This window comes from Sphaerodactylus townsendi, linkage group LG03 (assembly GCF_021028975.2).
Source record: "Sphaerodactylus townsendi isolate TG3544 linkage group LG03, MPM_Stown_v2.3, whole genome shotgun sequence".
Taxonomy (NCBI): domain Eukaryota; kingdom Metazoa; phylum Chordata; class Lepidosauria; order Squamata; family Sphaerodactylidae; genus Sphaerodactylus; species Sphaerodactylus townsendi.
Genome location: NC_059427.1, coordinates 70,451,493 through 70,477,370, shown reverse-complemented (window position 1 = coordinate 70,477,370; position 25,878 = coordinate 70,451,493). Strand labels below are relative to the sequence as shown.

The window sequence follows — 25,878 nt, the reverse complement described above, 5'->3', positions numbered from 1 at the left end:
GTAAAACACACACTCCACAGAGTTCCTTAACAAAGAGTCCCCAAACAATGCAACAGCTCCCACTTTCTGACACCATTCCACATGTCTTAGCCATGTAAGGCCTCTGCCAATCTGGGTGCTAAATCTTGGCGCTCCAGCACACCTTTTGATTGAACTGTCCAATCAAAAGGTGTTAACACATCAAAAGCATCTAATTTTGGCCTAAATCAACTACGTCTGTCAGATTACAGTTTGAATCTGAAAACTTGAGTTTCGAGCAAAATCAAGCATAAAGTCCAACGCCCCACTGTTGAGTCAGATTTTTTTTGCTTTAGTAGGATGGGATGAAGACAAAACAGTCTTGCCAGTTTCACTTACCAGTTTTAATAGTGGACATGAAATTGACAAAGATGGATCCTTTCTTAGCAATGGAGCACATGCTTAGCCTTCCCATTTTTAAAACAGATATACAGCAATACAGGCATCCCACCCTTGGAAGTGAGATTCTACAGCAAGTTATCTGGATTCTTTGTCCCTTATTTCCCCAGTCTATCTTTTTCTCCCTGTTGGAAAAGGATGCTCTGAATCCAGCAAAGAGCGCCTTCTTCCTTGACACAGAGTCACCTCAGCTTCCTACCATCACCATCACAGTCAAGGCATCTCTTACCCCCCTGCCCCTCATTTCATCATAGTGGCTGGCTTCTACAAGGGCCCGGGCTTTCTCAGCCCTGGCCCCTACCTGGTGGAATAAGCTCCCTAGTACAATCAGGGTCCTGGGGGACATCACTGAATTTTACAGGGCTTGCAAGACGGAGCTCTTCTGCCGGGCTTTTATCTGTTGCCAGCCAGCCTGAGTTATACTACTGTCAGCCTCCCATGGGTGTCATTTGTATGTTTTATTGCCATCTGTTTTTACCATGGGGGGTTTAAATGTGCTGTTATTGTTTTAACTATTTAATCTGTTTTTGTGGTTTTATACATTGAGCTCCTTGGGGGAGGGCAGGATATAAATAAATAAATAAAAATATTAGGGGGTGGGTCTTTATCAGAGGAAAGGAGCCCTGTGAGGCAGAGTGGTAAGCTACAGTACAACAATCAAAACTCTGTTCACAGCCTGCGTTTGATCCCAACAGAGGTCTGTTTCAGGTAGCCAGCTCAGCGTTGACTCAGCCTTCCATCTTTCCAAGATTGGTAAAATAAGTATCCAGTGTAGATGACTGGGGAAGCAATGGCACACCACACTATAAACATAATCTGCCTAGTAAACATGATGTGGCGTCATCCCATGGGTCGTAATGACCCAGTGCTTGCAAAGGGGAACTACCTTTACCTTTTTTCTTTATCAGAGAAACATTATCACATGGGGGAATGAAGCGTTGAAAAGATTTTTTAAAAGCAGGACCAACTTTTATGGACAGTTCTGTGGATCATGGTGGGCTTTCCCATACATTTAAAGAAGAACCACACAATACCTTGAGAGTCCTCCATGGAGAGTATTTGCCACCACTGCCTTCAGTGTTATGGTCTGCCCTTCCAATAGGCCGTATTAAGGGTAGAATTTACTAAGAGGGAACCATGTGAGAGATTGCTTAGCCTTCTAAGCCACTCTTCCTTATTGCTTCCTGGTTGCCACCACTTTATCAAGAAGTACCAATAAATGATTAACCCTTGCTGGTGGGAAATAGTAGTGATACATTATTAGAAGTTGCTTGCCAGGGCAGCAACATACCTAAGGAAGGAAATGGAAGAAATTATGGACTGTGGAGAAGGAGGGCATAAAGAATGTGGCTGTTTCTGGTATCCAGTAACAACAATCTATAAAATGGAGGGAGGGAGAACCCCCAAAAAGGTTTCTCTCCATTTCAGACTTTCTCTTCATTATCCCACATCTAGTCATTTGCAGTCCACAAAGCTAAGCAAGGCAAATGAGGATGTTTCCTAGTTGCCGCGGCAACATGATACACCTTTCAGTTGCTACAGCAACCCAGGATAGTTTTTTTTTTTAAATTCAGGAAAGGTAATTTTTCTTTTCTTCACTGTAGTTTCTTTTTTATCACTTCCCTCAGGGGACACATCGCCCTCTCGCTGTGCCGTAGGCAAGGTGGGATGGTGGAGATAACGAGCCTCCTCTGTGTCAGCACCACAGTGATGGGCTCAGCAGAGAGAGGTGGGATGTGTTATCTCTGCCTGAAGAGGGAGGGAAGCCTCATTCCGTGCAAGAGGAAAGGACCTGTTGAAAGGGGCCTTCCTTGGCAAGTAAAAGGAAATTCAGTGGAGTCTTGCCAGCAAGTCATGGACAGCAAGATCAGTGTCAACATACAAAGAACCATGACAGGATAAACCCTGTTATCCCCACAGACCTAATCAGTACATGGAGTTGCTGACACACACGCACCCCATCCCCAACTGCAGATATTATAAATAATATATAGGAGCAGACCCAGTCACATAATACTGGTTTAGAGATGCTAAGGTTGTTTTCAGGTGGGGTAAGAATACCTGTCGCTCCTGCCATGGCAGCAGCAGTAAGAGGACACAGCCCTTGCTGTGCTGCTGATCCCCACTCTTCCCTACTGTGTTTTCTGTGGGACTTCGCCACATAACCCACAACCCTTCTTTAAAACCTCATAAAGGAGTATTTGTTCTTTCTCAGCAGCTCAGTATTGCTACCGTGTGGCTCCAAAAAAACCCTATAAAGGGATGAAGGCTAGCTCTGCCATTTTGAAGGTGAAGGTTAGTTTCATCCTCCTCCTGATGACAGGAAAACATCCACATGGGCACACCACCTGTAGCTGTCCCTCAGTTCCTTTACTTCAGAGAAAATGAGCTTTGTATTTTTTTTTCAAGAATGAAAGGGGGAAAAACAGGCTCTAGATGAATTGTGCCCCAATTGGGCACAATATCGTCCAGATGCTCTCCTTTGCTATTGAAACTTCTTCCTGTCCATGCAGGGGCGGGGGACCCCTTTCTGGAAGCAACTTTGATCTGCAATTAATATGAACAGCTTTTCTGAGGAAGAATGGATCTCTCCAGACATGATAAGGATTGGCCTGCAGTCTGGGTAAAAATCCCTAAGGGAAACTTGCCAGGACATCAGCACAGGAGCTAGTGCTGACAGCATTAAGGAATCCAGAAACCTAGGCTTAGGTCAAGAGGGGAAAGCAAGGCTAATGTTAAAGTTTGGAGAGCTGAGTTCCTGTTGGGGTTAGGAAAACAGTCTCAGCAGCAAGATTAAACATCCAGGTCTTTGGAGGACAAGAAAGAGCCAGTGTTGGAAACACAGGGCTTTCGTTGTATGAAGAAATCCACTCTGGCCTCTAGAGCAGATCCAGATGCTCCCAAGGGTCATTAGTTAATACCACAGTGTACTTTAATATGGGGGAGGTTCAGGGAGTGACAAGGTTAGAGGTCTAATGGTAGACTAGAATGTGCAGAAAGACAGTGAAACCAAGAGCAAGACAAATGTGCAGACAGACAAGACAGAGATTCTTCCATTCTCAGGAGCAAGGAGTGGGGGCAGCAGACAGATACGTAGAAAATGCTGACAGATATAGTAAGAAGGTATTAGCAAACTCACAACTCACTTGTGGGCGACACAAAATTCATTAATGGGCTATCAGACTGCAGAAGCTTAGAGCACAAACCTGGATTCCACTGGAAGAGTAAGTCTTCTTGAACAAAGATAGGTTGTTTTTAATGGATTATTTCAGCAAAATATTTTGGAACCACTGTTTGTGTGTATAAAGTGCCAACTTATAGCCACGCAGTAGGGTTTTCAAGGCCAGGGACTAAGCCTATTTATGCACTTGGGGTCTCCTTCAAATTGAAAGTACATACCCCTCAGATTTGTTTCTCAGTTACGCACATATTTTCTCCTTCAGATCAGAGAATCCTCATAGTATCCAAAAGCCCTGAGAAAGTGTGACTTTTTCTATCTCTTTGCAGGAAAAGCAAAATAGATCAGCATGCATTTAGCTGTCTTTGGGTTTTCTCACTCTTTCTGCCTCCCCCCCCCCCCCCCACATCACAGCAGTTTCTCCCACTCTTTGAGCCATTATTTCAGAAGGATCAGAAGGGCTTCTTTTTTTAATCCAGTGAAATTGCCAATAAATTGATATGGTCTAGCAAAGTAATGTTAAACCAAAGATGGCAGAAATAGAAGGCAGCAGGCATCCTCCCCAAATGGAGGTTACTCAAAAATAATGAGGAAGTGGGGGGCAGCAAAATGGTGGATCGACTCTGTTAGGGACACTTTGCAGGAGAAGAATCGCCAGGCAAACAAGAAACCATGGGAAAACCCCACTGCATAGCAAATAGCTGCAGGGTAAGTAGTGCATGCATAAATGGCCTAACAGATGTGGTTTGACATTGCCTTCCTCTGCATAGTGACTGTAGTATTTCTTGGTGGTCTCCCATCCAAGTACTAACCAGTACTAAACCTACTTAGCTTCTGAGATCAGATGAAATCAGGCTAGCCTGGGCCATCCAGGGCAGGACTAGAACCACTGTACTAACAGTTAAATTTGGGCAATGCTGCGCCACAAGGGGGATCATTTACACAACACGTAAAACAATTACTGTTATTTCTCAGTTTGATCAACCTGCATTTTATTGCTACATTTGGTCAGATTCTTTTCCCTACTCGTTAGCTGTCCCAGCATCTAGAATATTATTAATGCAAGTTATTTGCTAGCTTGCAACAACCAAAGGAATATGCAGAGCATCACTGTAATCTCCCTCTCTTGTTGTAGTCAATAAACATGACAGGAAATCTTCTGGATTATCTGTTCTATAGCTACCTGAGTTTTCCACAAGAGAGGAAATGCACAGTGCAATCAGCAGAGTCCTACCTTTCTGAATCCGTTGAAATCCATGATTTTAGAAAGGCTTGCCTATGAATAGGCTTACACTGCTGGTTCTAGTAATAGTTAGTACTTTGCCCCTATATTATTTCAAAAACTTGTTTCTCTCTGACATGGTGCTCAGAGCCACAGATGCAGGGGGAGTATAGGTGGAATGCGTAGGAACAGAGCTCAAATGGAATTCATACTCAAAGGTATGCTGGAATAAATCCAGGATCCCTGCTCTTTGATCTGGTAGCACATGACAATGGTGAGTACTTTAATTTTTATGTATGTCACTCTGTGGTTGTACCTCTGATTTTGTCATCCCCTCCCCCCAACACACAGAGAGATAATTTCTTGCAGAAGTGTGGATGTCAAAGCCATTATGAGCTGCAGACTCTAATGCAGTGAGCTGGGTTTGATTCCCTGCTCCTCCACATAAAACCTGATGGGTGACTTTGGCCCAGTCACAGTTCTCTCCAAACTCTCTCAGCCAGCCTTACCTTACAAGATGTCTGTTGTGGGTGAGGAGAATGGTAAAGGGACTGTAAGCCACACTGAATCTCCTTACAATACAGAAAAGCAGGATATATATTTTTTTTAAAAAACATTCTTCTTCATCATCTGAGGACCTGCAGAAGGAAACCTATTCCTCTCCATTCTGTAATGGCTACCATTCATATGGCACTGGCAGCTCAAAAACAAGTGATAACTGATGGTGTTGGAAGTGGGGTTGGGGATTGCAAAAGCAATGCCATGGGTGCAGAGCTGCAGTGGACCTGGAAATAGTTTTCACTTGCCCTTTCCCCTTTCTTATTCACTCTGGGAGATTGCAAGCAAATGATCAGTGCAGATCGAAAATACAGTTCTGACTGCTTCTTAGCACAGCAATTTTACAACAATTGAACCAAACAGAGATTGGGTTTGTGGAAATCGATGCCATGGTTTTTCTGAAGGTGGATTCCACCCCATTAAACTTTTCCATGTAGCAGGCTACAACTGCCTCAGCCTCCACAATATAATGACCACATTACCAGTGGCCCCTTGGCCCCAAATCATTAATTGAGCATGCACATACAGTGATGGATACAGAGGAGCTGAACCAGAAATGGTTTACATATAATTGCATGGCAAAGTTCAAAGACAAGGCTGCCACTCGACTTTCCACAGTCCCAAATTCCCCACTAACGAGCTGGCCCTGTTCTCTCTGGGGTGCTTTGTCATTGTGCAGGGAAAGGGCAGGGAAGAGGCCTTGCCTGCTTGCATTAGTAGGTTAACGTCTAGATTTTAATTGGTTCATTGTCCACCAAAGGAGAGAACTTAAAGGGGGTGGGTTGAATGCACGGGTCACTTATTGGAGCCATCAGAACTGGAATAAGTATAATGAACCACCTACAGGCCAAAGATAAGCGAGAGGCTCTGTTGTTGATGTCAGAGGTGACAGGAAGCAGTTTGGTGACAGAGTAGTGTTGAGAGGGTATTATGGCACATGAAATATCTGTTAAAAGCCCATGCTGTCTTCGACAAAACCTTTCAACAAGGCACCAGGCAAACTCCTGGTCGTCCTGTTATGCTGATAACTGTATTAATGTATTGTTGAAGGCTTTCATGACCAGAATCACTAGGATGCTGTGGCGGGGGGGGGGGGGGGGGTGGGGTTGTATGACCATGTTCCAATAGTATTTTCTCCTGACATTTTACCTGCATCTGAGGCTACCAATGAAACACTGGGAGAAAATACTACTGGAACACAGCCCAACAACCTGGAAAACCCACAACATCTTAACTGTTAATGTTGTCACCCTTCATTCCCATGGCAAATTGTATGCATTGTCATTCTTAGTAAAGATCTGTCCTTTGTCATTAACTTGTTAGGTGATCTTTAGCAATCCCCATCTTTTAATTTTTTTAAACCGGCAGGACATTTGTTTGACTATGTGGGACTTGCTTTTTAGTGGTGGATGAAGATGTCAGTAGCAATCTCCTCTCTATCTGGAATAATATACATTCCCAGATATATGGCACAATACCTTCTGGATTTTGTTGCTTTCCGCTGGTTTTGAACCTGGCCATTATGTTATTTGGGGTGTAAAAAATCACGCTACTCTCATGGCAAGATCATTATCTTCTTCAAGTGGTACACATGCCTGCCTTTGCAGACATATGTCCTTTCACACTATTACATTGCCACAGTTTAGAGCCATTGAAACCAATTTATCAAATTTCCCTCAGAATCCTCTGCAAATTTTAATAGTGAATATTCTCTAGATGTGCAGATATTCAGCAAACATTCAATATCGGCATTTTGAGGTAGCAATCAGACACTTGAAAGTCTCTTACATGTAACTATGAATATTTGACAACATCTGACAGTTGACATGCAGTTGAAGTCAACATTCGTCATTTCTCAATCTATCAGGAAACATCTCCTTGAAAAGATGAACATTGAGTAACTACATCACCTGAAGGAATCCTATCTGGGCATGTTACATTGCTGGGAGACAGAATTTACTGCCCAGTCCAAGTCAATTGACATAGGTTGGGGTTAAGAAAGGTCAGTAACCAATCATATGGCAGCTCCGAGAGATGGTGCTCTGGGGTGTCTGTTGATGTTTATGAGATAAGAGAGGATACTGTGGTGATTTTTCCCTGGCTTGTATGGATCTTTGAGCCCTTGCCTCCTCAATGCAAGAATCCAGAGATTCTGCTCTGTTCATTCCCCGGTAATTGAGAAGATCCATTCATTACTCAAGAGCACTTGTGGACAGGAGGAGCCCAGGAAGATTAACACAACCCAGCATTTGCCTTTGGTAATAAGAGGCTTAAATAAAAATGTACTCGCTGGTGCTGACCTCTGACCGCCAAGAGTGCTTTGCAGGAACTTTATTGCTTCTTATGAAATGAACACAAATGTGTCTTTAATTCCTTCCTGGAGCCCTGTGAATCACACGGCTCAGGCAAAGGTAGCCTGGGACTTGTTAGGGAAGAATTTATGTGACATCACATGGAGTTGGAGGGGGAGGATGGTTTAATCATTTTTAATTACGTCCCATTGGAGCTGCACTGGGCCTTTTGAACAGGATCTCTCCTCAGGCCTCCCCTGTCTCTCTGTCACTCATGCTTCTCCACTGGAGGCTCAGCTTGTGCTGGCCATGTGAAGGCGTCCATAAAGAAATTCATTATTGCCTCCTCTGTGCTAACGAGCTGTGGTGCAAGGACAGAGCTGCGCAGATTCCTCTTTTATTGGCCCGTGAAGCCTCAGATCACTTAGTGAAGGTCTTATAAAGCCCTGGATTTGTTTGCCAAGTTCTTTACATAGTCAGTGTTTCCATAAGGCAATAGGGCTACTTCTGTGGGCTCCACCAGTAAAGGACAGTCTGTCTGAGTGTGGGCCTACTAGAACTGTAGAACCAGCAGGCTCTCTGGACAAAGACCTTAACATATGGAAAAAGGTTTCTTGACTGTACCACTTCAGACTGCAAGCTGGATATCTCATAAGTGAATTCTCCCACATAGTCAAACAAATGTCCCGCAGGTTTAAAAAGCAGATGTTAGAAAGAAGATTTCCAGTTTAAGATTTTCCCTAACTGATTCATTTTCTGTATTGTCGAAGGCTTTCACGGCCGGAATCACTTGGGCGCTGTGTGGTTTCCGGGCTGTATGGCCGTGTTCTAGCAGCATTCTCTCCTGACGTTTCGCCTGCATCTGTGGCTGGCATCTTCAGAGGCCCCTTCCGCACATGCAGAATAATGCATTTTCAATCCACTTTCACAATTGCTTGCAAGTGGATTTTGCTACTCTGCACTGTAAAATCCAGTTGCAAAGTGCATTGAAAGTGGATTGAAAGTGCATTATTGGGCATGTGCGAACGGGGCCAGAAGATCCTCTGAAGATGCCAGCCACAGATGCAGGCGAAACGTCAGGAGAGAATGCTGCTAGAACACGGCCATACAGCCCGGAAACCACACAGCACCCAAGTGATTCATTTTCTATTTGTAGTATTTCTTTCCACTGCCCCATGGAAGATCTTTCTGTCTTGCACACACACCCTCCACTTACAATCTGAATTGATACAGTCCAGGAACAGTTTTACACTACTGCTCGTCAATCTCCGCCCCCTGTGCTATACCCTTTTCAAGTTAAAGATGACACCAGATTTGAGAATTCATACCCCATTTCCTGGATAGTCTATATTCTAAAATGCTCCATTTGAGTATAGTGCCTACCTACCAGTACTTCTATCCCCAAGGCACTAGAATCCAAGTGAAGCATTCTAAGACAAAGACAATCCAGGGAATGGCAGATGAATTTTCAAATCTGGTGTCATCCTTATGTTGAAAAGGGTATATCTGTGGAGCTGCTATTGGACTACATACAATAGTTAGGGGAACTTATCAACCACTGCCTGAAACATAGCTAGGGGCATTTAACACACTGCTCCCCTTCCTCATGCATTTTTAAAAATGCGTGGCTAGAATGGTAAACATTAATGGCTTGTTTTTCTTCAGAACATTTCCATACAGTATATAATATAATCCCTCCTACAATTCAGGCACATTTTTAAAGTGCACTTTAGTAATGAATCTGAGTAGGCCAGAAGGTGAGTGTGATCTGTTCTAGCAATCAATTAATATACATTTTGCTTTTATTGGTTTGAGGAAACTGCTGCAGGAAATAGGAGAAAGGTGGAACAGGATTCTTACCCTCCTATTTTTCTTGCCCTCCTCCATATGAGTTTTATTAATGTGTGAATGTTCATTCAGTCTAGTGATATAGTAATGAAAAGGGAAAAACTACCCATTGCTCTACAGAAATGATCATCTGAGTGATCCCTAGAGCCCTTTTGCACATGCAGAATAATGCACTTTCAATGCACTTTAATAATTGTTTCCAAGTGGATTTTGCTATTTTGCACCGTAAAATCCAGCTGTAAAGGGCATTGAATGTGGATTGAAAGTGCATTATTCTGCATGTGCAAAAGTTCATAAGCAAAGTTCATAAGAAGCAAAGTGCCCCTAGATTACCTGGAATATATTATTCAGTATTGTGACCCAGTTCCAGTTGGCAAAAAGGGTCTAACAGCACTTCAAGATTTATGAGGGTGGTTACTGCAGACTGACGTGCTGTTGTAATGCAAGAGAATGAAATCAATAGAAGGTTTAAAAAATTGTACTGGATGTCTTTGCTTTTTTTATAGTTGTCAATCCCCTGCCTAAAGAGGTTTTTTAAAACAAAAATATTCCAGTTAAAATAAAATAAGGAAACCCCACTCACTCAGATCTTTAAAACATTGTTTATTCAGCTCTCTTAGAACAATTCTAGCAATGTGATTTTCATTCACTTAATGCTTATGATTTAAAGTGTGTTCATTTTGGTTTCTCTATAAAAGTCTCATAAAATCATTCACTGAGGAGTACAGATTTCATTTGCCCATAAACATGAGGTTTATATTTTCTGGCTGTAAGAGAATGCCCATTATTTCTTCAAATATCACTGCATTTGAGAAAGCCCTTTCTTATGTACAGAAGAAACAAATGGATTGTAATTAATTACAATCTCAAAATGTCTTTAAATAGGTAAACATGGTTAGTTCCTCCAATTGTTTCCTGAACTGTTTCCTGAACTGTTTTCAGAGCTGATATTCATGGGCTGAACCCTTTTGTTGTTATTACCATGAACTGAGTGTTGGTCAAGCCCCTTCTGTAAATTTAAATTCTTTGATGTCGTTCAGTTTCCTTCCCAGCAAAATGGATGCTCTCAACATCTATGCCCGTGGTGGCGAACCTTTGGCACTCCAGATGTTATGGACTACAATTCCCACCAGCCCCTGCCAGCATGGCCAATTACCCGTGCTGGCAAGGGCTGATGGGAATTGTAGTCCATAACATCTGGAGTGCCAAAGGTTCGCCACCACTGACTATGCCATGACTACAGCACAAGTGTTAACATATTGTGTAACCAGTTGAAACACATTCTTTTACAACACCAGTCTTTTACGATATCAACCTCACACGGCCTTTACGATTTTAATCTGTTCAACATTTCCACTGGGCCTCAACAATGGCAAAGTTGTACCAGCAGCCCACAGACAACTACTACTACCACAGCTACCACCATAATGGGGTGTAAGCTCTGCATTTTGCTTCAGTAGCAAGAACTGCAGGCAATGCTAATCAATTATTCTGGCTGGTAAAACAGAGAGTAGAGAATGTTGAGTAGACATAACAAGATCTCCCCAGAAATAATTCTGAAGAATCTAAACTTCCTTCAGATATTTGTTTTGCCTCTGAATGTTCCCCAGGACCTGTGCCACAGCAACACTGGGCACCATGCAAAATGCAATCCCAATGGTTCCAAGGGTCCCTGTACATTGCTGAACACACTCACCGCAGTGTGTGTGTAGCAAGAACTATGGGAATTATATTTCTTGGAATTCCTCATGGACACTGGTGCATGTTAACATTGGTGCAGGTGATTGCAGTAGGATGTAGGTTACAATGAGGTACTGCCACAAGCTTTCTGTATTCCTTAACCAAGGTAAGCAAACAAAAAGGAGCAATGAGAAGCATTGAGGTAGCAGACCTGAAAAAGATTTATTTTAGGTCAGAGGTCTATGACTGAACCTAAATGGAAGTGAGAGACAGAGTGACCAAATTTGATATCTGGGCACCCCATTTTTGGATCCAGCTGTTTGACAGTGGTCTGTTTTGGAATGGGTATTTAAAATCCATGTACTAAATACATTATTCAACTGTATTATAAGATTCATTGGTCTCCTGTTTTCGAACTTACAAGGTTGTGTGTCGATAGAATTTAAAAGCACTTTTTGAAAGTTGCTCAAATTTGGCAAACCTAAGCACTCTGTCAATGGACAGAAAAACAAAATTGGAACAAAATTTGCCACCACAAATCACAGAAATTTTTGCCAAGAAGGAAATAACTAACTTACCTAAGTCTTTAAGAATCATCTTAAAGTAGCTGTAATCCTCCAGCTAATGTAGCTGTTACTTAGTAGAGCCTGCAGCCACCAAAGATGGGCTACGGGCATCGGTGGTGGCTCAGACAAAGAAGACATTAGCAAGTCTTTCCAATAATTTATTTTTAATTGCTGCTGTCAGGTGGAAAAGGTTGATGGGTATAATGGTGGTCACAGCATTTTGGTGAGGTGTCTGAGAAGAGGAGGACATTGGATTTATACCCCCACCTTTCTCTTCTGTAAGGAGTCTCAAAACAGCTTACAACTCCTTCCTTTCCTTTCTTCACAACTGACACCTTGGCCCTTTCTGCACCGCAATGGTATAAACAATGCCGACGCACCCACCCCCCCGGGACCGTTCGCATGGACGGTCCCGGGAGGGTGGCAGCCGGCTGCGCAGCCTTTGCACAGGCTGTGCCATCGTTGAATGCCTACCTTGTCTCCTGGCTTCCAGCTCGTCGCAGAAGCCAGGGGACATGCCCCCACAGCCTGGAGCAACAGCTCTGGAGTCGCAGGCCAGGGGGGCATATCCCCTGGCCTCTGTGATAAGCTGGAAGCCAGGAGACAAGGTAGGCATTTGGGGAAGGGGGGGGATGGCGCTTTCCAGTCGCTGCCGTTCGCATGGCAGCGTTTGGAAGCCGCTGTTTCCGAAATACCTCGCTCAGGGAGTGAGGTTTGGAAACAGTGGCTTTGCACCGCTCGGGGGTTGTGAGGCCGCCCCTCCCCAGGGACGCTGTTTTTAGCGTCCCTGGGATGCTGTATTCTGCCTGTGCGGAAACAGCCCTTGTGAGGTAGGTGGGGCTGACAGAGTTCTCAGAGAACTGTGACTAGCCCAAGATCATGCATCAAGTTTCATGTGTAGAAGGTTGGAAGCTGCATCCACACATCAAAGTCTATTGCATTTTATTGCTCCATATATAGTAATCACTCGGAACTGAACTTTCCAATGTGGACAGACCAACCCATGGTCATTCCATAAGGGAGGTTTTGGCAACTATACTTATTTGTCTATATTTTTCTATGTGACATCATCCTCTATTTTTGCACATTTTTGAGAACAGCCATTTTCTTCTGCGAAAAACTCTGCTTTTACTAAACTGGGGTGGGGGGTGGGAGATCTTTCCCTAAGCGTTGTTACTGGGACAATCTTTTTTATGTGTCCAGAAGGGAAGGTACTCCTTGTGTTCAAATGAAAGGCAGTAAACTGCCTTGGAATCTTTGCTGACACCAGCAAAAGCTTTGTGTGTGTGTGGGGGGGGGGGGGGGGGAAGGGGGTTGTTTTCAGGGCAAGTAATGCTCTTATGACATTATGACAATATAAGGTGCGAGTATTGTCCTCAGCTCTTGTGATTAGCATTTGAAAAGTTACTAAAGTGCTCTTTCCCTAGGCAATCCATCTTCTCATTGTAAATAACCAGAATGGGACATCCTATGCCTTCCAACGATTAGCACTACTAAAGGATTTGGTGCTGGATCAGCACTGTGCAATTGTTTGGGGTTTTTTAAAGTGTAATTGCATTATTCTTAAGAAAAGAAGAAGAAGAGTTTTGGATTTATATCCCCCCTTTCTCTCCTGAAGGAGACTCAAGGGGGCTTGCAGATTCCTTCACTCCCTCTCCCCATAACAGGTACCTTGTGAGATAGGTGAGGCTGAGAGAGCTCTGATGATCTGTGACTAATCCAAGGTCACTCAATAGGAATGTAGGAGTGAGGAAACAAAACTGGTTCAGATAAGACTCTTCCACTCATGTGGAGGTGTGAAGAATCAAACCTGGTTCTCCAGATTAGAGTCTACCTGCTTTTAACCACTATACTACACTGGCTGTTAAGCAGCACTTTCCTTTCCTTCCTCAGTTGAAATTCCACGAGGGAATGCTCTTGAGCAGAAGAAATAGCTATGACTTAAAAGATGAAAGGAATGGGGGGAAAGGCTACTGCTAAAGTAGTTTTAGGATCCTTATCAAAAATAAAAAATACAAGCATCTTATGATTAGAAATTCAGAATAAGAAGCTAGAAGTAAAATAACATAACATGCTCTAAGATCCTCCAAGATCAGGCACTCAAACAAAATATGAAAAGAGGTATACAAGTTACCTAAAGGAGAAGGACAAAGATGGTCAGAATATGGAATATTCAAATCTAACCTGGCAAACCTGAGAAGGGTTAGCATTAAGCCTAGCCAGGCAAAAAGCCCTTGCATAGTGAGGGATTATTAAATAATATACATATGACAAAAAATTTTTTGTGGGGAGAATATCAAGGAATTGAGTGGGGCAGACACAGTGTGTTAGTACATAGTACTCAGATAATCAAGGTTCATGGTATGCTTCTTAATTAAAGCAAAATCTCATATTTTCCATAATTTTAAATCATACCAGGTATTATACCAATGGCCAGCAACTTTGCATCAAGAAGCTCATAAGGAGCACTAAGTATGTACAAATTTTTGTTACAAGGGGGCAGAGAATCATGATGGTAGCATGACAACAGCAGGGGCAAGAAAATGCTATCTACAGCTTTTTCTGCACAGAAAATTAAAAACATTTTGCAAACAGTGTTTTGGCTCTTTTTGTCCACATAGCATGGGAAAATAAAGCATTTCCGGTGACAACAGTTCTTTCTGGGATTTTGTTTTGTTTTCTGTGAGCTATCTTCAAAGCTGTGGAGACATGGAGACTCAAAAGCTGTGCATATTGCTGATTCTTATATCGTGTCTCCATATCCTTGAAGATAGCTCACAGAAAACCAACTAAGACAACAATCAATTTAAAGAGTAAGAAAACTTCACTGGTGAATATTACATGAATTGAAATTGGGTGAAAAAAAGGGAGGGAGAGCAAGGGGGAGATTCATGCTGACTATTTTTTCTTACTGTTTTCTTTGTTTTTGGCCTGAAAAGTTGGCTCCCTACTACAGAAGAGTTTTACTAAATAAGAAGGCTAAGAATGCAGCCTTCTTCCATTCAGTTTGCTAACAACAAATGTCTACCCAAGAAAGCAAAGCAAGCAAGAAAAAACTTTGTTTTTAAGATGACTAAGGTCTTTTTATTGGCAAGTGATATGTACCATCATCTTACAGTGATTAATAGTTTCTCAGCCTTACCTTCTGTTATGGTACCAGACGGTCTGAAAGCCAGCTAAGAGAGAGGTCCCAAATTGGGTGGCCAGGCAGTTTCTTTTCTGTATGAGCAGAAGAAATAAAGGCCTTTATGTGGAGGGCACCTGGGACAAAACATAAGACTACGTCTGACTCAGCTAAACACATAGTGGGTTTGGCAAAAGACAGTCATCAGTAACGCAACGCCTTGGATGGATAAACTCGCAGGCTGAGAACAGAATCTACTGCCAAAGATTGTGAAACTGGATGCGGTGTTTTCTTTCGTTCATTGGAATGTGATTTTTTTGTTTTATCCTATGAATAGATTCCTGATCTGCCCTCCTAAACTTCCTACAAGTAAGGTAGATATGCAGAGAGAGCAGCACAGGTTCTGTATAGACTCATTGAAACGTAGCCAGTTAAAAGTTGGACAGAGAAAAAAATAGTTTGAAAGAGTCATATTTCAATCTGGAAGAAGTTCTGTGGGAAATGACCCGCTGCACTCCTTTCCCTCACCTGCACTGCTAATAGAATTTACTGGCAAGAAAAAATGTTTGTTCTAAGAATTATTGCAAAAAAAAAGATTTCATTCTTTCACATTCTTTTCACACTCTTTTAAAAACAGTTTTATCTACATTTATTTTCTTGTTTTCAAACATTATATTCCAAGTTTTCTGTTCAAAAGGCTCAAGGCCGCTTTAAGCAACAGAATAATGAATATGACTATAAATAATAATCATCATCATCATCATCACAGGATACTGTGATTAATATTAACAGGCTCTGAGAGATTTAGAAGGATCAACAGGCCCTATTCCCCCGTTTCTCTCCCAGCATGGGTCCTTGACCAAGCAGTTTCTGTTCTCAGCTCACCCCATAAGACAGAATGAAATAGATCTTCTGAAGATGAAGGTTCCAATCAATTGTTTCAGTTAATAGCTATTCATAGGCCATTCCTCCAGGAGCAAGATGAACACTTGCCATAGAATCAGACTTAAGAAGGGAAGAACTGAGTTCCAATTACATTTAGTCCAGCAAGCCACCTTCGGTTTCATTTCCCATAAAATACTCCTAGTCAGCACTGCCGGTGGCCCTTTCCCCACTTACCTTAACCCGGGGCACTCTCCACTACAGGGGCGGCGACAGCACAGCCGCCCTGATGCTGACGCTCTCGCGCCCCCTCAGCGCACGGCATCCCTGGCGCTCCTCAAAATGGCGCTCCTCAAAACGGGTCGTGGGGACGCCCAGGCGCGCGCCAGAGATGCCGTGCGCTGAGAGCAGCACGCAGCAAAGGGTGGTCAAAGGTAAGTGAGGAAAGGGCCTTTGTCTCATTGCAAAACAAAGCCAGGTATTATAAGATGAGAATGTTGTATTTAATGGTACTCTCCATGTGATATGTCTCTGAGTTGATTAAATATGCAGAGATAGCACATAGTACAAGCCCTTCCAGGTCACTTAAGACAGTGTATCTTAACTGCTTAAGTAGATCTTAACACATTTAACTATTTGCCATATCAAGAACTGCATGCACACAGTGTTTGCCCTGCTTGCCTGTTAGCTGGATGCTGGGGTGAACATATCACCATGCCCACTTCTCTCAGAAAGTCCTGAAAACAACTGCTATGTGGAGAATAGATTTAACCCAATCCCATTCTTAAATCTATTTAAATCTATTAAATCCTTTGCTCAGAAGGGTTATACCATCCCACCTGCTGCTTCTTTTGTCCTGGCTTCCTGGAGCCAGCAAAGCAGTGAATCTGTTTTGCGTCCTTGTTTCATTTTGTGGGTTTAGTAAGTCAAGCGCTCTTTCCAGGTTTGGGCAGAGTTCTGGGAGAACAAAGCTAGGGTCCCTTGTTTAGGCTGGTGCACAGCTGTGACTCCCACCTGATTCTCTCAAAGCAATGAGGCAGGGGAAATTTACAGCTACAATTTACTAGCATAGAGGTTCAGGTCTCTGCTCCCACAAGGAAGGAAAAAAAGGAAAGAGCATTCTGGAGCCACATGGAAACAAGTAGGCTAAAGCAGCACAGCTGAATGGGAGAATCACAGCCCAGATTCAATGGATATCACCATATTTTACAATATAATCCCAGAGTGATTTAACAGTCTGCCTGTAACTTTTACTGATCTTTCTGAAGAGTCTGGTCCAGAGGGATCAGTTCTGATTAACACTTCTTGATGCTCATGTTGGGAGGGACTGATGGGAATTTTAGTCCATGAACATCTGGAGGGCCTGAGTTTGACACCCCTGATTCTAGAACAACAACTGAAATGTGGCAGGGTGATTTCAGACATCAGTATTGCCTCACATTAGACAGACCTCCCTTTCAGACAGGTTTTTTTGCATCTCTCTTGCAAAGGGGTGCAAAACCATTTACAAGGGAGGAAAGAGGAACCACATTCCTTCCCATGACCCAATTGAAGTGGTCAGCTAGGCATAATATGGATAGGGATGTGTACATGGGGATGCTCATTGGAAAGTGCAACCCAGTGAAAATAAGGCAGTGCAGTTGTATAGTCGTCTGCACTAGTTACTTGCCACATGTGCTCACCTGTTCTCTGCCCCAACTATTGAAATAGAGCTGGATCAGTGGAAGAGTCTTGCTGTGCAGTATGACAAGACAGGACATGCTTGCCCTGTTGCATGGGTGATGGATCGATTCCTCCTTCCCCCTCTGCAGTAGCAACTGATCAAGGGAACAATAGATTCAAACAGGTACAAAAAGGCATGGACCAGTACAAGAGCAGGAGGTTGTGAACATTTTCACACACATCCAAGGAGCAATTTTCTCAATGAAAATTGCACTTCACAAAAATGTACCACGTTAATTCACATGCAGAGAAGCAAAAGTGCCCTGACCTGGATGGCTCTGGCTAGTCTGATCTCAACAGATTTCAAAAGGTCTTGGCCCTGATTAATATTTGGATGGAATTCCACCAAGGAATTCTTTGCAGAGGAAGGCAATGGTCTCTTTGTAGAGGAAGGCAATGACAAACCACCTGTGATAGTCTCTTGCCTTGAAAACTTGATGGGGTTCCCATAAGTTGGCTGCAAGTTGATAGCACTTGATACACACACACAGAAACAAAAGCAGTTTGCACATATAGATGTATCCACAAACATGCCTGTGTACACAAAGGCATTCGATGGTCTGTGCAGAGGCATTTACAATATTATCTTATGTTGTCCTTTGCCCCCAGGCATATCCCTTTTGCATTTGTTAGCACAGTCAAGTGATTCAGTCCTTATAGCATCTTCATGGCAAGCAAGACTCACTTTTACTATGGTATTTTGCCCATAAGGAACTTATACTATATAATAACTGCTTCCATTAAACCACCTTTTTAAGAGGTGTCTCTTGTTGCAGGAATGGGCACCACTATCTGAATAAACATGTCTGACCAAAAGATCTTCCATAAAGCTGGTCCTGAGGCTATCCTTTGTTTCTCCAGATGTGATGTTGCAGACCAGGGCACTGTGTGTTTACTATCTGGATTCTCTTTCAAGGGGGGATCTTTTGTTCTGCAGAACCCTTGCTCTTATCACAGTCAGAGAGCCATAACTTTTAACTTCTAATGCTCTTGTGACAGAGATAATTAAGTCCAGATTTGTTGCACAGGGAGATGAATGAATACTCCTATGTCATATGGCAGATCTTAGGCTATGCAAGAGACACGTTAGAACATGAGTGTTAACATGGTGCCTGTGGTTGCCATGGGGCACATCAACACCTTTTTGGAGCTCACAAAATGCTTTCAGAAGTGTGTAGGGTTTGGCCCACCAGGTTTTCTGATTGACTACTGGAGATTTGATTAGTTGTGCAGATTTTTTTAAAATGCTGCTTTGGCAACAGCTGCCACCACAGCAAAAGGATCTACATTGTGTTACTGAAGTAAAGTTGTGGCAATCATTTTGTGGCTGGCTCCGCCTCCTGTGGCAACCATTCTATTGCAACCATTTTGTTGCTGCGCCCACCATGCTGTGTCAGAATTTCAAACATGCCTGCAGGCTAAAAAAAACTGGGGAGCCCTAGATTAAAAGCTCCTAACCACTAAATTTTCTGGGAAAGTGGCCAAGGATACTAGTGCCCCATGTGATTCTTGCAGTTGAAGTGAACACTAAAGAGCAATGCACTGACTGAAGTAATCATATAAGGCTTTGGCTATTATGTTACATTATGATTTTGCCACATGCAGATAATCTTTGTGCAGGAAAGTACAAGTTTTCCCTAATGTGTAAAGTACTATGATTGTTTTCCTCTGCAGACATACAGATCATGTTGCCATATAACTGTATGAAAAATGCTTGCCCTTAACTTCGCATATTGTAATGTCTCCCAACATGAATGATCTCTTTGAAAGTGAACAATAACTTGTGAAGCAGTCATAATATGCCTGCCAGGTGCATATTAGGTCTTAGGGCTGAGAGTTTAAGTAAACCTGAATGAAAAACAACCCGGAAAAAAGCAATTTTTTTGCCACCACACCCCTCCGGGGAGGGGGGGCTATTCAGGCAGAGAAAACCTGAGTAGCCATTAGGCTTTTCTCAGCATTTGGCAGTGGGGCAGCCAGCAGAGCTGGGTGTAGGGGTCAGTGATCCCTATACCAAGCCCTCCCCCTGCCAGCTGGGAGATCTGATTCCTGCAAACAGCCCTCCCTCTGCCTCTGAAGTTAGAGCTGGCTTCAGAGATGGGGAGGCAGCTGGGAGTGCTGTTTGCAAGGGTTGGGAGACCTGTTCCCTAAAAGCTGCCCTCTCCCCCCCCCACCTCTGAAGTCAGAACTGCCTTCAGAGGTGGTGAGTTAGGCAGGAGAGTTGTTTACGGGGGTCAGGCAACTCAATCCTTGCAAATAGCTCTCTCAACTGGAGAGACTGGGTTGAGCAATACTGAAAATATTCGGATTCGGGCTTATTTGGGCATAAAATTATCTGTATGCCTGAATAAGACAAATATCATATTCAGAATATATTCGGGTATACCGAATATGATATTTGTCTTATACATCTGGGTATCCTGAATAATTTGGGTTAGTCTGATTCTTTTTGTATTTTAGTGTTTTGGGGGGTTTTATCTGTAGGGGGTGCATTTTAAAGCTAGCAACACCAAAATTTCAGGGTATCTTCCAGAGACTCTCCTGATGATACCACCCAAGGTTGGTGAGGTTTGATTCAGGAGGTACAAAGTTATGGAACACCCCCCCCCCCGGGGATGTCCCCATCCCCCATTGTTTCCAATGGGAGCTAACAGATGGACCCCCTGAACCAAATGTCACCAAACTCAGTTTGCATCATCAGGAGAGTCTCTGGAAGATACCCTGAAATTTTGGTGTTGCTAGCTTTAAAATGTGCCCCCTGCAGGCCAAAACCGAAAAAACACCAAAAAATACCAAAAAAAATCAGACTGACCCGAATTATTCGGGATACCCAAATATATTCAGGTATACTGAATATGATATTCATCTTAATTGGGCATACAAATAATTTTATGCCCGACTAAACCTGAATCTGAATTTTACCTAACATTTTCAGTATTGCTCAACCCTGTCCTCTACCATTGGCCTGGCAGAACTCCATCTTATAACAGAGATCAGTTCACCTGGAGAAAACAACTGCTTTAAAAGGTAGATTCTATGGAATTTTTACACCTCCAGTTGAGGACATTCCTGGAGATTTGGGGGTGGAATCTGTGAACAGCAAAGACCTCAATGGGATATAATGTCTGCCCTTCAAAGCAGTCATTTTCTCCAGGGGAACTGTTCTCTGTGTTCTGGTGATCATTCATGCCAGGAGATCTCCAGGCCTCTCCTGGGCTTTGGCAATACTAAACGAACCATTCTGAGGCCCTGTAGGTGAGATGTGACATGGGGGTTGTTTGCATTGTGCGAGAATATTGTTAAAAAGTTCCTCAAAGAAATACGAGGATATCTATAAATGTTAAGAGATGTGCTTTACTGTCATTTGGGGTAGGGTGGGTTAAGAGAATTAAAGTGAAGGCTTTATGTGTCACTGGTCAAGCAAAAGATAACCATGACTTCTTGAGTCCCTAATTTCTTTAGTATAAAATTGTATGGAATCAAGACAGACTATCTCTTAACTGTTTCTGTACTAACAGCATACTCTACTCTTACTGTGAGCTGTGTGGGACACCAAGATTTATTCACATGGGCAAACAGGGATGCACTTTGGAGTGATTCATGTTCTTGTATGAACTCACTAATGAGACCAAAGCACACCAGTATCTGTCCACAGTGTGTGTCAAGCAAACTTGTAAAGGTTATTTCTGAATGATCTTCTGCAAAAAGGAGTCAAGTGATATAGCAGTTTCTCTGATGGGGAATTAGCATCCATCAACAAGAAATAAATGGAGTCCAGGTTTTCAAGCAAAGGGTGATATCTGGTTTTTCTCTTTCAGTGTCAGGCCTCCTTTTCTTGCCTCTTCCATTATCTCCTTATCTATTTTGCATACATGCACACATATACTGCAGAATCCAAAGAGACTTCAATCAAGCTCATATAACTATGCTGTCAGATGCCCATCAGAATTCATTCCTTACTTGAGAAGACAGGCAGATAGCATAGCTGGTAGCATTGCCAGGTCCTCGCAGTTACTGGCAATGGATGAAGGAGTAAGGCTGACAAATCCAGGTTGGGAAACTCCTTGAGATTTGAGGATGAAGCCTAGCGTTGCCATACCCCCACCAAGGATGGAGGACCTTCACTCAGAGCCCTCCTCGCTCAGCCACTGCTTAGCTGGCTGGTGAGTTCTTACCAATGTTGAACTTACTCCTAGCCCCCATATTGTCACTGATGCATTGGCATCACTTCCAGCATTCATCAGAAGTGATGTCATCATTGTCATCAATGACATGGGGATGCACTGGTATTGGAGTTAAAACTCTATGGTAAAAATGGCTTCCACCATAAAGTTTTTGTCATAGTACCAGAGAATCCCCATGTCATTGGTAACGTGATGACATCACTTCCATTTTCAACACATCTCTGATAATGTAGAGGCTAGGACTCAGTTCGACACAAACCCTCTTCCCTGCTAGTGGCCAGGAGGTGCCTGGCAACCCTAATAGAACCTCAGTGGGGTACAGCACCATAGAGTCCAACCTCCAAAGCATCCATTATCTCTAGTGGAACTGATTTCTGGATAAAGCTGTAATTCCAGAGGATCGTCAGGTACCACTTGGAGACTGGCATTCCTGACTAGACCTGTTTGTATCACTTTGGGCACAATGACAATTGTACATGTTCCATTTTTTAAAGAAAAAAGCAAGATCATTGTGTTTCAGTGTCTTTCTGCAACTGGTAGACGTAACTGGATTTTTATTGCTGATGTCACTGACTTTTTTATTCTATCTTTAGATTGTGTGATGTTAGATTTTGGCATTTGATTTTTGACTTCAATTGTTTTGGAAATGAGAAGCAAATATTTTGTTAGTGAGAAGCAAATATTATGAGAAGCAAATATTTTGTTAGTGAGTGAATAATCTGATTATTGTGAGCTACATCAATCAAGTGTTTGTTGAGCATATAGTGTTAACAGGACTCAAGGCACTATGTTGGTCAAGGTGCTATATTATTCAGAGCAAGGCCCAGGACCTGTAAGATCACCAGCCAGGAGGATTTTTTACACTTTTGTCAATAGTCCTTGTGCCTACAGGCCAGTCCAAAGTCAGCAAGTGCAGCTTTGCCCATCACTGAACCTTCATAGATGAAAAGGGTCATTTGCTGATGGTGCCAGTTATGTACCTTTTGAAAGTATATGAACTCTACCAGTATCAGGAAACTAAGTAGCAGTTTTGGCTGTTCAGAACTAGGACTGAGAGGAATTCATATCTCATTCCAAATAGTGTGATAACTTAATGAGCCCATAGCTAAAAATTGATTCACCATCTCTTTGAGGGAAAATGCTACCTAAACACAAGCCTTTCCCTACCATGTAACAGCCACTAGTGAGGGCAGCACCCTGATTCCTTACAGGCAGATCATTTAAACCAAGAATTTCTTTTTGGCTTTCAGGAGTCTAATGATGAGGTAAGTTACTAATACAAGATCTAAACCTGACCTTAGCTGCTGAAAATGTTACTTAAAATGTTGTCCTGAGTTTGCAGACAGCTCCAAGAATTCCTGTGTCTACAGTACACAGTCTAAATATGGTCTGGAGTCAATGGCATACCAAGAAGTCTGGACCAGCTAATCTCAGTTTGCTAAACCTTCTTGCTAAGAAGGCAAAATAGTTTGTGTCATTAGAAAATCTTTTCTGTAACTTTGAGGCCTACATTTCCCACAGCCCAGAATTAAACCTGAGGGACAGAAATGCAAGGGATGAAAGAAAGAATAGGGATGAAAGGAGGAAACAACTCACTTCCTTGCATTAGAGATTCAAATCTACCTTTCATGTGCTGTTGTTTCTCCTGAGGGGCGGGAAGGTGAAATGAAAGTGAGACTGCCTGGCTATGGATGAAAGAGAACGCCTGATTTCAAGGCATCTCAAATCCACCTGCTCTGCCCTTTAAGCAATTAGGTCAGAGGAATGCAGTCAGGAGGCAAAAGTGACAAACTTTCAGTTAGAGAGCATGGAAACAGTGGGGAATCCCCTCTTCTGTATTAGCATATCATAACCAAATGATTGTCAGGTGGGAAGGATTCATGGGACAAGGGACAGGTTGATCAAGAGTAGGGGTACAACCATGCTTCTTTTTGCACCCCTCTTCATCCATTGCAGAGGAAGGTCTTTGCTGTGCAGCACTTTCCTTTGATGCTAGGTGATGTTTGCCTGACTGAAATATTTTATATTGCATGAGTGGAAACTTGCAGCACTGGAAGAATACATTTTGCAGTGGAGGACTGACCATGCAGTGGAAAACAGTACAGCCAAAGCCAGTCCTAGAATCCAAGCCCATGTGTTTCACACTGCTTGGTTTCCTCATGAACATTTTTTCCTGTCAAATGTACACAATTTTAAATGTTGTTATGCATTAACTATGTAAAACTGGTGTGTAATGGAAGCACTAAAGGAAATAAAAGAAACATACCTGCAACAATGCCAGTTACAAAAGTGTGAGAAATTAAAAGGCACAATGACAGCGCAGTAGTTGAAAGTGCTGTAATAGTGCCATCAAGTCACACCTGACTCATGCCTACCAGGAGTGAGCACAAATTTTTTTATTTTGGTAAATTTCAGGCTTGGGTTTTTAAAAATTCAGCAAAGCCCTTGGCTTTATTCAGCTTCTTGTCAATTTTTTTTGGTTTTTAAAATCCAAAATTTACCTGATAAAAAAAAGTATCTGTGCTGCACCACTATTTCCCAACTCCACGTGGACCAGAGAAATGGTGGTGGGGAGACCTTCAACTGAATGTTGAACTTCAGTCCTGCATCAGCTGAAATTGTACTCCCCCAGCCCACCACCCAGCCCAGCCCAGCCCAGCCCAGCCCAGCTGTTATTTCTCAAGTCTAAGTGGACGTGGGAAATGGTGGCAGAGAGAATTTTAACTGAATGCTAGACTAGAACATTGACTTGAACTTCTTGCCCCCCCCTCCCCCCGGTTGTTTCCAAAGTTCAAATGGATCTGTAAAATGGCAATTGGGGGGGGTGGGATTTGAGATCCAGTCAAAAAGTTTAAAAAGCTGAGCTTTTCCCCCCAGCAAAGGTAAAACTTGGAAAAAGCCAGTATGGCTTTTTCGGGGGTTTGGAATGATTGAGATTTATTGAATCACCACTCTAATGCCTACCTTCCAGGGTTTCCAACACAAGATATGTTTAGAGGTGGTTTGCTATTACCTGCCTCTGCGTAGCAACCCTGGCATTCCTTGGTGGTCTCCCATCTAAGTACTAACAAGGACTGACCCTGCTTAGCTTTTGAGATCATCAGGTCAGGCGAATCACAACAATTTAAACAAGGATCAATTAATATATTCCCAACCAAGAGTTATTCTGCAAGAGATATGCTACAAAATGAAGGGATGAGTGAGGAGAATTTCGAGGTTACTGCACTGCCATGTGGCACTGAACATAAGAACATAACTAGCCTGCTGGATCAGATCCATCTAGTCCAGCACTCTGCTACTCGCAGTGGCCCACCAGGTGCCTTTGGGAGCTCACGTGCAGGATTTGAAAGCAATGCCCTTCTGCTGCTGCTGTTCCCGAGCACCTGGTCTGCTAAGGCATTTGCAACCTCAGATCAAGAAGGATCAAGATTGGTAGCCATAGATTGACTTCTCCTCCATAAATCTGTCCAAGCCCTTTTTAAAGCTATCCAGGTTAGTGGCCATCACCACCTCCTGTGACAGCATATTCCAAACACCAATCACACATTGCGTGAAGAAATGTTTCCTTTTATGAGTCCTAATTCTTCCCCCCAGCATTTTCAATGAATGCCCCCCTGGTTCTAGTATTGTGAGAAGTAAGGATTTTTGGGATGCTCTGCACTCAGGAATAGCGATGTCTAATCTACAAGCCATCTAAAATAGCTGCAGTGCCAGAACTTCAAACTGCAATGCCTGCATTTATTATTCAGTGAGCAGCCAAATCACTCAGAGCAGGTCTGGACTGCAGGGACTGGAAGAACTGAAACAGCCAGCAATGTAGAAAAATCCACAGAACCTATTTGTATTGGATTGTAGTTACAAGGGGTTATGTAGAACACCCAGCAACTTTAAATTCAAAGAATCAGCCCTAAATATTGGATTGTATCGTTTACACTTCACAAACAATATTTTGACTACAAGAGGTTTAGAAACAGACAAATGAAAATTCCCATTCTGTATTCTCCTGTTATAAAATGTGGTAAAGTGGGTACATTGTAAAATAGCTTCGAAATGATTTTTGAAGTTAGAAAACAAAATTTAGTTATTAAGTGGTATATGCCTTGTATGCTGGAGAAGCAGGAACAACACTCATGATTGTGATCCTGAGGTTCAGAATCTGCATGAAGAAAATCACCTCTTGGCCTTTTGACTAAGGTCAAGTGTAGA

The 25,878-nt window shown here is 42.7% G+C and overlaps 1 long non-coding RNA gene across 1 annotated transcript; it reads left to right on the top strand.

The window, feature by feature from the left end:
• The first annotated feature begins 1,087 nt into the window (after positions 1-1,087).
• LOC125428185 lies at positions 1,088-25,878 on the top strand. Its single transcript, XR_007243786.1, has 3 exons — positions 1,088-1,186; positions 19,594-19,603; positions 25,867-25,878. It is a non-coding gene; the product is annotated as an uncharacterized LOC125428185 (long non-coding RNA).